At 45.7% G+C, this 11,518-nt stretch overlaps 1 protein-coding gene across 1 annotated transcript in view; it reads right to left on the minus strand.

Moving 5' to 3' along the window:
• Positions 1–3,409, minus strand: part of PTPRK (protein tyrosine phosphatase receptor type K) — a 455,725-nt gene extending 452,316 nt beyond the window's left edge. The window contains exon 1 of the mRNA XM_078772597.1: positions 3,334–3,409. The gene's annotated coding sequence lies outside the window, so the exon portion shown is untranslated. The remainder of the gene's footprint in view (positions 1–3,333) is intronic.
• Between the last annotated feature and the right edge of the window lie 8,109 nt (positions 3,410–11,518).

The following is an 11,518-nucleotide window of genomic DNA, read 5'->3' on the forward strand; positions in this document are numbered from 1 at the left end:
CAGTCAGACATTTCAGTCACAGTTGGCAGGATGTTCTCAAGTTTTGTTGAGGTGTTGTCATGCAGCTTCAGTGGTTCAGCTACAGTCTCGTATTCTGATACATCTGGGGGAACTCGTTGATAGACAGCAAGAGCAGTCCCATGGAATGTGTTCCGTCCATCAGCTGTGTCTACCTTGGCATCTATGTTATCAGCTGAGCATCTGATTGGCAGATTTTTCAACAGTCCTGGAGGCACGTAAACGCCTAGAAGGCGGCTCTTCAAACGATGACATTATGCCGGCGGTGAAGCGGAAATCCAACTTGTCTATGAATACCTGTAAGATAAAAAAAGAATAAAGCAAATGTTCATATTTCTTTCATTATTGTAATTATAGTTATATATGTGTAGTTTAAGACTGTAGAAATTAGAATACATACAAAATTGCAAAAAACGGCGGCCATTTTGAAATTCAAAATGGCCGCCGAAGACGCCATTGAAAAAAATGGAACCAACTCAGGTCTTGTTGCCAAGGGTATATAGATGCAAAAAAACATTGGTTCCACTAGTGTAGCAAATTTTGCACTTACATATAATAATTCTACATAACACCATGTACTACAAACTTTGTTGAAAGGCCTTGATATGTACAACAATAAAATCATGGCTGACTTCGTACATTTGCGATTAACACGAACTCCCCCCGAAAGCCTAGAGTACACATTGGATGGAGGAAACACAATCACAATGTACCTCTGCCACCGGAAGGACATATGTATTGCCTGCTTGTTGCGACACCCCAGAGATAACATTGTGATCTGTAACACCACTGTACCATACCGAGATAACTCCTTTAAAATTAAATAATTCTTCAGGAATGGGGGACAATTTGATATCAAGACTTTCACGGCTGGGGTGTCCATTCTAGGGAGACAATCCAGTCGCCACAATATTTCATGACCAAGCTTCTCTTCAGCTACGAATATTACCAGGCGTTTGTTCATCCGTGAAGCTGCACGGATTTTCTCGAGCCCGATTATTTTATCCACCGCGATGACGATGTCTTCCAGGCTGTCCTTGTTAGGGGGAACGCAAACCACGCCATGTTTCCGCTTCAAGGCCTCAAAGCAAAGGCCCCGTAGCGGGAACGTGCCGACATTACTAAGATCGAAAAATCCTCGGCCTAAACCGAGTAGGATTCAGGGAGGGTGGAGGGGACACAGCTTTCTGTACAAGCAGGGAAAAAGGAAAAAAGGCGCTACTCTGCGTACACCAGCACTAGCAAAACGATCGCGAGGAAACACACCTCTCAATGAGAAGAAGAGCGAGAAACCACGACAACCCATCAGACTTCAGAGTGCCGATGGAATAACACTCACCCCTCGACCTCACCGAAAGGCTTGGGCTCTATCTCTATCTCAGAGGAAGAAAAAAGAAAAGTGGAGAAAAAATGAAAGAGATAGCAACACAAGCGAAGAGAGCAATTGGGGGGTATGAGGTGGACGAGAGGGTGGGGGACAAAAAATGAAATAGAGATAGCAACACAAGCGAGGAGAGCAATTGGGGGGGATGAGGAGACGAGAGGGTGGGGGACAAAAAATGAAATAGAGATAGCAACACAAGCGAGGAGAGCAATTGGGGGGGATGAGGAGACGAGAGGGTGGGGGACAAAAAATGAAATAGAGATAGCAACACAAGCGAGGAGAGCAATTGGGGGGGATGAGGAGACGAGAGGGTGGGGGACAAAAAATGAAATAGAGATAGCAACACAAGCGAGGAGAGCAATTGGGGGGGATGAGGAGACGAGAGGGCGGGGGACAAAAAATGAAATAGAGATAGCAACACAAGCGAGGAGAGCAATTGGGGGGGATGAGGAGACGAGAGGGTGGGGGACAAAAAATGAAATAGAGATAGCAACACAAGCGAGGAGAGCAATTGGGGGGGATGAGGAGACGAGAGGGCGGGGGACAAAAAATGAAATAGAGATAGCAACACAAGCGAGGAGAGCAATTGGGGGGGATGAGGAGACGAGAGGGTGGGGGACAAAAAATGAAATAGAGATAGCAACACAAGCGAGGAGAGCAATTGGGGGGGATGAGGAGACGAGAGGGTGGGGGACAAAAAATGAAATAGAGATAGCAACACAAGCGAGGAGAGCAATTGGGGGGAGGAGAGGAAGGGGATGAGGAGAACGAGAGGATGGGGTATAAGGATGAGGGAGGGTGAGGGTTGTGGTATCGAGTTTGATGAAAATGGAGTGGTGGGGGCAGACGGAGAATAGACAATGTGAAGATGAACAAAAATGGGAAAGAAAGGGTGAAAACGGAGAGAAAAAGGGGTAGAAAGATGGAAGGTCAAAGCAGCTCGTACCTCACCACAAATGCACAGCCGCCATCTTGCCATGCTCAAACACACCGACAGCCAGCAAGGGTCGAGAGAGAGAGGGAGAGTGAGAGTGAGAAAGAGAGAAAGAAAGAATGAGAGAAAGTGTGAAAGAAAGAAAGGAAAGGAAAAAGAGAAAAAAGAAAGAAAAAAGGGAAAAAGTAAAAGGGAAGAAAGAAAGAAAGGAAAAGAAAGAAAGAAAGAAAAAATAGAAACCTGGGAATTTCATTCCTTTCCAGAGCGAGAAAATAAAAAACCTTGATAGAATAAAAATTTGGGATTTCATGGCGCTAGAATAGAAATCTAATCGGATTTTATTAGCACCGGCGTGATTATATCTGGTATCCTCCGAGCAGGTAGATGTACGATTGACTGGAAAATTCATCAAAAGCTTAAATGGCCCATGGTTGGAATTGGAAATGGAAATGGGCCGTTGAAGCTTTGAAAAATACAAACTGCTGATTGGCCATATTATCCCAGGCATTCACCAATCTGATACATCTGGCATGAACTTTTCAACCTGAAAGGATGGCTTTGCATGGATGGAATGACTTTTCAACTTGAAAAGACAGGTGAAGCTGTTGCAGATGATTGCAAATCCTCTTTTTTCTGAAACTCCATCATTTCCTGATGACTTCGCATTGAAGTATTAAAGGGTCTAGACGTGCTACTGGATCTTCAAAACAAGAAACGTAATGATCAGCAGGTGTTTCTGTCCTGTATGTTAAATGGCACGAGGAAGAAAAATACAGATGAACTCTTAACAGATGGCACGTGATTTCGTAACACATTCACTGGTAGAAACTTGGCTAATGAAACATTAAAACTTGGCAAAAGGAATTGGAACAATATACCAGGTGGCCAGGTTAGTTATATGCTTTAGGACACATGTCACCGAGGAAACTGGTGAAAAGAGAAAAACACAACTTGGAACCTGTCACATCGAAATAATTTAGATTTAGGAGCTGCTCACCAGATGGTCGACCCAAGCCGGGAATTGCTTCCAGCTGTTGAAGATCCTTTACTTCCCAATCCAAATTATCATTCAGGTCTTGGCTGAAGGCACATTTCGGGAAAATCCCTTCGATGACACACACTCCTGCATGTTCACAGATCCATAGGAAAGACACAAGAAAAGTAGGCAGATATTAACTTCATAACAACATACCTTTATCTGTGAATGCTAACATGTCATAATTGGGTCCAAATATGCACCTTATGGCAATCTTCTTATTATAATAGAGCAAACGTTAATAAGTCGTTATGTATGGGAAAGAAACCTGGGAATGTAATAGAGCAAACATACATAAGTCGTTATGTATGTTTGTTTATATGCGACTAAAACGTCTTCTTCTTCTTCAAAAAAAATTAACACCCTCTTAATTAACCCTCTTAATTACATTTAGACTGCTGAGACCCCTCAGACCTTTGACAACCCTTCAATTCTCCCAAGATCCTTAAGACCACCAAGAGCCCTGAAGACCCAAAATACCCTTAAAGACCCAAAAGACCCTGAAGACCCCAAAGACCCAAAACACCCCAAAGATCCAAAATACCCTTGAAGGCCCAGAGGCTTCATAAAGACCCTGAAGACCCAAATGGCCCCGAAGACCCAAAAGACCCCGAAGATCTAAAATACCCCAAAAGACACCGAAGACCCAAATGGCCCCGAAGACCCAAAAGACCCAGAAGACCCAGAAGACCCAAAAGACCCCAAAGACCCAAAAGACCCTGAAGACCCAAAACATCCTGAAGACCCCAATGACGCAGATGACCCAAAACACCCCAAAGTCCCAAAATACCGTTGAAGGCCCTGAGGCTCAAAAATACCCTGAGACCCGTTGCAGCCAGAACCCAAATGGCCCCGAAGACCCAAAAGATCCCGAATACTCAAAAGACCAAAAAGACCCCGAAGACCCAAAACACCCTGAAGACCCAAAGACCCTCAAAGTCCCAGAGGAACCAAAAGACCCTTATGACCCAAAATCCCCTGAAGACACCGAAGACCCAAAAGACCCCGAAGACCCCAAAGACCCTGAAGACCCAAAATACACCAAAGACCCTGAAGACACAAAATACACCAAAGACCCTGAAGACCAAAACGACCCTGAAGACCCCAAATACCCCGAAAACCCAAAACACCCGGAAGACCCAAAACATCCCGAAGACCCAAAACACCCCGAAGACCCCAAAATACCCCAAAAACCCAAAACACCCCAAAGACCCCAAAGACCCAAAAGACCCCGAAGACCCAAAAGACCACAAAGACCCAAAAGACCCTGAAGCCCCAAAAACACCCTGAAGACCAAAACACCCTGAATACCCCCCAAAGACCCTGAAAGACCCTTTAGACCCCAAATACCCTTAAATACCCTGAAGAACCAAAATATCCCCAAAGACTCTTAATGACCCAGAGGAAACAAGAGACCCTTAAGACCCAAAAGCCCCTGAAGACACCGAAGACCCAAAATACCCTGAAGACCCAAAATACCCCGAACACGCCGAAGATCCAAAACACCCCAAAGACCCAATATACCCTTAAAAGCCCAGAGGATCCAAAAGACCCTGAAGACCCAAATGGTCATGAAGACACAAAACACCATGAAGACCCAAAATACACCAAAATGGTCAAAGATACCTATCCCTCACATTTAAGCTGTAAAGGGTCTAGGTCAAAGATAAACGACGTGTGGTGAGGCGCGCGGAGCGCCGAGTCACGCTAGTAAATAATATAATATATCCATTAGAAATCTGTGGCAATAAAAGCTTATGCTGGGAACTCTAAGATTGGTTTGGGTTGTCACTTGGCAATAAGTGTATGAGAGGTCATGTCCTGCTGAAATAATGAGACTTGAAGGCCTCAACCATATGTCATGAGTCAAATTGTATTCGACTGTTACTCAAGTCATCACATTATCTACATTATATCTCAACCATTTTTACATCGTTTACAGTAAGACAAATGTTGTTGTGAATGTAAGTAAAGATACAGTGCCTTCAGAAAACATTCACACCCCTTCCCTTTTTCACATTTTGTTGCGTTGCAGCCAGAATTAATTGAGTGTTTTTGTCACTGATAAACACATAATACCCCATAATGTCAAAGTGGAATTTTTTATAGAAATCTTTACAAATCGTTTAAAAATGAAAAACTGATATGTCTTGAGTCAATACAAGTGGAACATGTCTTTCAATCCTGACAAATCTCACACTCTTACTATGTCTCTCCGAAAAGATCGACTGGACAACCCTCCCATCTACTTTCTCAACAATCCTCTCCAAGAAGTTCTGTCGCTCAAGATTTTGGGTCTCACTATCTGCCATGATCTTTCTTGGGAAAACCACATTTCCAAGCTGGCCTCCAAAGCCAGTCGCCGACTGGGCATCCTCCGTCGTGCGAAGTCCTTCCTCGGCACACCTGAGCTCCTCACCACATACAAGGCTTTCATCCGCAGCTCAATGGAATACTGTTCTCCCCTATGGGCCGGTGCTCCTGCCTCACACCTAGCTCGGCTTCACGCTGTTGAAACCAAAGCTTTCAGAATTATTGGAATCTCCCGCGATGAAGCTATCTCTGAGGGCCTTTCACTCACTCACCGCAGGCAGGTAGGTGGTCTTTCTGTCTTCTACCGACTCCTCTCCGGCCTTGCACCCCCAGCTCTCTCTGTGCTCTGTCCCCCAAATATTCCTACAGGTCGCATAAGATCTGCCAGCAACCCTCTGATGGTTAAACTGCCGAAATCTCGGCTCTCCGTTCACCTTCACTCTTTCATTCCTCTTTTCTCCCGCCTCTGGAACAAACTCCCTCACTCCCTTCAATCCCACTCCTCCCTCCAGGTCTTTAAAACAGCTGTTCACCACCATCTCTTATCTTCCCCCATCCAAAACCTTGATCTTTTCTACCCCCGCTAATTCACCCCAGATCCACCTTGTTTGAAATTCCAACTTCTTTCCTGGAAGTCCTGGCAGTGTCCATATGTTTTATACCTCTCCCACTGCCCCCTTCCCACGCCCCCCCCCCCCCCCCCCCCCAAAGCCCTCGCCCTCTCTCAGATCTCTCGATGTCTCCATGTCTCTCGGTCCCTGCTCTCAAATGTTGTGTTTGTGTCCTTCCCCCTCTCTCCCCATCTTGTCTACCGCTCCCTATGTTATATGTTTTATGTGTCGGTTTGTCTTTCTGTGTGATTAATGTTCGCTCTTTCACGAGCCTCGATCTTGTATACAAAAAAAAAAAAAAAAAAAAAAAAAATAGTTATTCAAACCCTTTGCTATACAACATGCATTTAAAGGCCATTTTCCCTGCCAGAGCGGGGGTTAGCCTTGCGGTCCCCATGACAATGTTCTCCATTTTGCCCTATTTTCTGCATCTCTCCTTGTTAACCCCCTTGCCCGCATTTCTTCTTCCACCATCTTTAGCCAAGTCTTTCTCGGTCTTCCGCGTCCTCTACTTCCTTCTACATTAACTTCCATCACTCTTCTCAACCAGTCACATTCATCCTTCCTCAACACATGACCAAACCATCTCAACCTGTTCCTCTTCACAGCATCAATCACAGGCAATATTCCCATCATCTTTCGCAATTCATCATTTGTCTTCCTCTCTCTCAACGATACTCCGCACATCCATCGAACCATTCGCATTTCCACCCTTTCCAGCCTTCGTTGCTGCTCTACGTTCATTACCCATGTCTCGCTCCCATAAATCATAACACTTCTCACACATGCAGCATACACCTTTCCCTTCAGCTTCAGCGACACTCTCCTCCTCATCAGCACGCCACTCAGTTCCCGAAACTTCTTCCATGCACATCTCACTCGAGCAACCGTTGCCGAGTCTGATCCACCTTCTCCATTCAGCATGTCTCCGAGGTAGCAAAATGTTTTCACACCTTCCAGCTTCGCGCCGTCTCCAAGATCCAACTCAACATTTCCTCCATCTGCAGCTCCCTCTGTGCACACCTTACATTTGAATGTAGCTGCCACACTGGTAAATGACCCTCTCAGACCACTACATTTTTGATGAACCCACTCAGCGCACATTGTACATTGAATGGAGTTCACTCCGACACCCTTCCTGCACACAGCACACGGCCACTTCCCAGTTCTTTCCACGTCACCACATGCTTTACCACTTGCCATCACCTTCGTCTTTCCGATATTCACCTTCAGACCTTTTGTCTCCATACATTCCTTCCACTTGTTCATCTTTTCCTTCAGTCCATCCATACTTTCCGCAATCAACACCAGATCATCTGCATACAACTCCCACGGTAAACCCTCCTTTACGTTCTGAGCCAGCACCTCCATCACAGCTACAAATAGTAGTGGGCTTAGTACCGACCCCTGATGCACGCCCACCTTCACCTCAAACTCACCACTGTTCCCGTCCTTCGTCCTTACAGCTGTGCGCGCTCTTTTGTACATTGCCATCACTACTCTGATCAACCATTCCTCCACTCCTAACTTCCTCAATGCCCATGTCAATACTTTGCGTGGAACCCTATCGAATGCTTTCTCCAGATCAACAAACCCAAAAAACAACTTCTTCCTCTTCTCCATGTACTTCTCCTGCAACTGCCTCACAATGAAAAGCGCGTCTGTCGTTCCTCTTCCTGGCATAAATCCAAACTGCATTTCGTCGATCTTCACTTTCTTCCTTATCCTCCTCTCCAACACCCTTTCCAATACCTTCATTCCATGCTCCAATAACTTTATCGCTCGGTACGAGCCACACTCCAGAGGGTCACCTTTCCCCTTGTATAGAGGGACGAGGGTACTCAGTTCCCATTCCACTGGAATGCGGCCTTCTTTCACCACCAGATTACAGATCTCTGTCATTCTCTTTACACCCCAACTTCCTGCTGCCTTCAACATATCTCCCACAACTCCCGTCGGCCCTCCCGCTTTTCCATTCTTCATTGCTTTTATCGCTTCCTCAACTTCCTTCTCAGTTATCTTCTCTGCCAGTCCTAAAACTGGGTTACTCTCCATGTTGCCATCCAATTCATTCTCTGTATTCAACAGCATTTCCATATATCTTTTCCATCTTCCTTTAATTTCATCTGGGTCGACAACGATTTGTCCCACTTCATCCTTCAAGCAACTCACCCCATCACATCACACCTCTCTTTCGCTATGTGCTTTGCAATCCTGAATACTGCTTTCTGACCCTCTTCCGAATCCAAGCGTTCTCCGAACATTTTCCTACATGCCTCCTGCGCCTTTGCTACCTCTTTCTTTGCAGCCTTCCTGGCTGCCTTATAACTTTCATGCTCTGCTGTTTCTGCTCCCGTACCCTTCGCCTTCTGCCACTCCTTGAACTTCTTCCTCTTCCCGTCAATCCTCTTTCCAACTTCATCATCCCACCACCGTTTCCGAGTGCCTCGGTGGTCCTTTTGTCCATCCACATACCTCACCAACGGCTCCAAACAGACGAGCTTTCATTGACATCCAACCACTTTCAAGCTCAACCACATCATCCTCTACCCTACTCAGCCTCTCTTTTAAGGCCTCCCTTACTGTCACCTCTTTCAACCTCCACACCTTCATTCTCGGTTGGTACTTCACCCGCCGAGCTCTCCTCGCACCTTTCACCCTTATGTCGCAGACAACCAAGTGGTGCTGTGAAACAGCCTCCTCCCCCGGGATCACCTTTGTGTCCCGGAGGTGCCCCCTATCTCGCCTACGCACCATCAGGTAGTTAACGGTTGTCATCGACCAACCTGACGTGTATGTAACAAGCTTATTATCCTCTTTCTGGAACTGAGTATTACAAATCAACAAATCAGCTCCATCAGCAAACTCCAAAATCCTTTCACCTTCTCCATTTCTCACACCATATCCGTAACCCCCTTGAACTCCCTCAAAACCGTCCATACTCCTTCCCACATGTCCATTCAGGTCTCCTCCCACCACAACAACTTCCTCATCTTTCACGTTTTCCATCAGCTTCTCTATCGCACACCAGAACTTGTCCTTCTCTTCATCGCTTCGACCAACCTGCGGAGCATATCCCGAGATGACGTTCACCAAGAGCTTTCCAATCATCATTATCACCATCATCAACCTATCACTCACTCTAGTCACACTCACCACACTGTCTACAAACTCCTCAGAAAACAGGACACCAACACCATTCACGCCCTCCGGGCACCCTTGCCACACAAACTTGTATTTCTGTCCCTGCCTACCCTTCACCATTCTCACACCACTTCCCTTCCATCTCGTCTCCTGCACACAACATATGTCCACTCTTCTTCTGACCAATACTTCCACCACTTCTCCTGATCTCCCTGTTATTGTCCCTACATTCCATGTCCCAAACCTCAGAAACCGATCTCCACTTTGGGCTGCACCCTGCCCATATGTAGTTGTAATTGTCATGGTTCTCTTTTTGAGGCAATGTTTTTATGGCCAGATGCCCTTCCTGACGCCAACCCTCTTAGTCGTCTCTTACGACACACAGGGATACGGTGTACCTATTCTGACCAGGGTACACACTGGGAAACGTTTAAAACATGGAATTCTGGGGGGGGGGGAGGGGGGGAGGGCGGCGTCAGCATCACGGCTGCGGTTTAAACATATTCCAACAATATCCAAACAGAACCATGAAAACCATGAAAAACAATCTGGGAAAAGTCTCCAAGCGAGAACGTGGATTTGAGAAAGAAGGAGCAGAGGCGGAAGAAAAACGAGATACAGGGGGCGGGGCACAAGTCGAGACGAGGAGGAGAGCGAACAAGTACGTGTCCGGGAGGAGAGAAAGAATCAATATAGAATTCTTTGTCTCTCCGTTTGTCCTGTTTTTAAAAACGCCGGACAAAGGGTAAGATGCCCGCGAGAGGCAGGGGGGAGAAAAGAAAATCAAAGAAACAAGCAAATACTATGAAGGAAAGAACTTACACTCACAAAACACCGACGGGGGGAAGGGAGCCCGGAAAGACCAGGCCGCGCACGACGCGCGAATAAAAAAACGACCAATCACACACAAATCCGCAACAACCACAAAACCAAAACTAAGCAGAAACACACAACACACACACAACAAAACAACCAGCAGAAACCCGACAAAGACACGAATGGGAAAACACTCAAACTTCGATGCCCTGGAGAGCTCGAAGCAAGCCTCGTCGCCAGAGGGACCGGAAGTCACTCATGGGACTTGAGCATGGCTTACCATGACAATGTGCATTCGTTTGGTAATGAGTTGCTGCAGTTGTTCGAATTTGTTTTTACACAAATTTCATGTTTTGTCCAAAATGTGCAAATGAGAGATGTTTCCAGAATACACAATAGAGCTATGATGCTCCAAATTGAGCTAAGGTGCATCCAATTTCCTTTGATCATCCTTGAGATGTTTCTACAACTTGATTGGAGTCCATCTGTGGTCAATTCAATTTACTGGACATGATTTAGAAAGAAACACACCTTTCTATATAAGGTCCCACAGATGACAGTGCATGTCAGAGCATAAACTCTACCATGAAGTCCAAGAAACCGTCAGTAGAACTCCGAGATAGAAGGACAACAGTCTCTGGAGCACTACACAAATCTAGGCTTTATGGGAGATTGGCTAGATTGAAGCAACTCCTGAGAAAAAGACACATGACAGCACGCCTGTAGTTTGCAAAAAGGCACGTGAAAGACTGAGAGTATGAGGCAAACGATTCTGTGGTCTGACGAGACGAAAATTGAACTCTTTGGCCTGAATGCAAAGTGCTACGTCTGGTGGCAACCGAGCACAGCTCATTTTTTACGTTCCAACAGGACAATGACCCCAAGCATGCAGCCAAAACAACACTGGAATGGCTTCAGAACAAGAATGTGAAAGTCGTTGGTTGGCCACCCAAAGCTGAGACTTGAATCCCATTGATAAATCTGTGGAAAGACTTGATGATTGCTGGTCACCAACTCTCCCCATTTAACTTGACAGAGCTTGAGCAAATCTGCAAGGAAGAATGGGAGAAACTCCCCAAATCCAGATGTGCAAAGCTGATGCAGACATACCCAGGAAGACTCAAAACTGTAATCACTGCCAAAGGCACTTCTACATAGTATTGACTCAGGGAGTTGAATACTTTAGATGTAAATTCGATATTTCTGTATTTTCAATACATTTGTAAAAATTTCTAAAAACACGTTTTCACTTTGTCATTATG

This window comes from Myxine glutinosa, chromosome 2, assembly GCF_964187855.1.
Source record: "Myxine glutinosa chromosome 2, kmMyxGlut1.1, whole genome shotgun sequence".
In the NCBI taxonomy this organism is placed as follows: domain Eukaryota; kingdom Metazoa; phylum Chordata; class Myxini; order Myxiniformes; family Myxinidae; genus Myxine; species Myxine glutinosa.